General features: G+C 35.2%; 1 pseudogene; it reads left to right on the top strand.

The window, feature by feature from the left end:
- Nucleotides 1-1204: 1204 nt before the first annotated feature.
- On the top strand, nucleotides 1205-1639 carry LOC129500012 (60S ribosomal protein L36a-like; annotated as a pseudogene).
- The last annotated feature ends 548 nt before the right edge of the window (nucleotides 1640-2187 follow it).

Here is a 2187-nt window from a genome sequence, read left to right as displayed (position 1 = left end):
TTATAAGACAATGAAAGAGTTCTATTTCACATTTTGTTACATTAGGATCAGCAGAGTTTTTTCATGAACTAGGGTAAAATTAAAAGCGGTTGCTACCAGAAAGCATTTCTGTTGCTTGTCACCCAAAAGTTATTTGTTCAATGAGCATTTATGCATTAGACATTGAACACAGAATGATGAATAAACCACATCCTTACTCTCAAGGATCCTGCATGGACTATTTCAAGAAACCAATAAAAATATTATGTTTATTGGTATGACTCTAGAAAGCTACTTAGTTTATGAAATAGAGAGGGACAATTTAATGATACTGCCAATGAAAACTATTATTTTTATTTGATAAATTTGATGTCACATTTTATAAATTTTATAAATTTAAAGTGTTCTGTGTGCTACTCTGATACATTTATACCTTGTAATATGATTGCCAGTGAAGCAATATTTATCCCACTACATCATTATAGTATAGTATTATTTTCTCTATTCATTAAACTGTGTACTAGATCTCTATGGCTTATTTACCATTTATTACGAGTTCATACCCTTACACACCATCAGTCTTATCACTCTACTCTTCATTCCCTGGTTACCATTGTACTCTGTTTTTTTTTACAAGTTTGATTTTTTAAGATTCCACGTGTAAATGATATCCTACACTACTAGTTGTTCTCTGTCTGACTTATCTCACTTAGCATAACATGTTAAGGTCCATTCATGTTGTCACAAATGACAGAATAGCCTCCTTTCTCATGGCTTAATAATACTTCATCATGTACATATGTCATGTCTTTTTATTCATTCATCTGTTAATGGGCCTTTGGGTTGTTTCCAGACCTTAGCTCTTGTGAGCAATGCTGCAATACACATGGGTGCGCATATATCTCATCAAAATCTTGTTTTCATTTCCTTTGGGTATATAGACACAGAAGTAGACTTGCTAGATCATATGGTAGATATATTTTTTATTTTTTTGAGGAACTTTCATACTGTTTTCCATAGTGGATGGACTAATTTATATTCCTACCAACAGTATTCAAGTGTTCTCTTTTTACCACATCCTTGCCAACACTTATTGTCTCTTGTCTTCTTGATGATAGCCGTTCTAACAGGTGTAATTGGTTTTTATTTGCATCTTCCTAATGATTAGTGATGTTAAGCATCTTTTCATGGTTGGCCATCTTGATGTCCTCTTTGAAAAAAATGTATGGACTTCCGCTTCATCCTCCCTTTTCTTGTTAGGCGCGAACGAAGTGAGGTGAGGCGGGTGGACGCCGAATTTCCCGTTTTTATCATGCAGACAATGCCACTGCAGAGATGGTCGGTCAATGTTCCTAAAACCCAAAGGACTTTCTGTAAGAAGTGTGGAAAGCATCAGCCTCACAAAGTGACCCAGTATAAGAAGGGCAAGGATTCCCTTTAGGCCCAGGGAAAGAGGTGCTATGATAGGAAGCAGAGTGGCTATGATGGGCAGATAAAGCCAATTTTCTGGAAGAAGGCTAAAACCACAAAGAGGATTGTGTTGAGGCTTGAATGCGTTGAACCTAACTGCAGGTCCAAGAGGATGCTGGCCATTAAGAGATGCAAGCATTTTGAACTGGGAGGAGATAAGAAGAGAAAAGGCCAAGTGATCCAGTTTTAAGCTTTGCAATTCTTCTTTTGAGAGGAAAATGTTGACGCCGTAGAATTACATGTATGAAAATAAATGCAGTGATATTAAAAAAAAAAAAAAGAAAGGAAAAAAGGTCTGTTTAGTTCTTCTGCCCATTTTTTATTGGATTATTTGTTGTTATTAAGTTGTGTTAGTTCTTTATATATTTTGGATATTAACCCCTTATCTAATATATGGCTTGCAAAAATTTTCTCCCATTCTGTAGGCTGTCATTTCATTTGGTTAATTGTTTCTTCTACTGTGCAGAAAGAAGCTTTTGATTTTAACAAGGTCTTATTTGTTGACTTTTGCTTTTGTTGTTTGTGCTTTTAGCATCATGTCCAAAGAACCATTGCCAAAATCAATATGAGTTTCTTCCCTATTTTTTTCTTGTAGTTTTTTGACATAGGTCTTATGTTTAAGTGTATGACCCATTTCAAGTTAATTCTTGTAAGTGAGGTGAGACAAGGGTCCAATTTCATTGTTCTGCATGTGTTTCTCCAGTTTTCCAAGCACCATTTGTTGAAGAGACTATTCTT

This window comes from Nyctereutes procyonoides, unplaced genomic scaffold (assembly GCF_905146905.1).
Source record: "Nyctereutes procyonoides isolate TBG_1078 unplaced genomic scaffold, NYPRO_anot_genome, whole genome shotgun sequence".
Lineage (NCBI taxonomy): Eukaryota > Metazoa > Chordata > Mammalia > Carnivora > Canidae > Nyctereutes > Nyctereutes procyonoides.
This window is presented reverse-complemented; position numbering and strand designations above follow the sequence as displayed.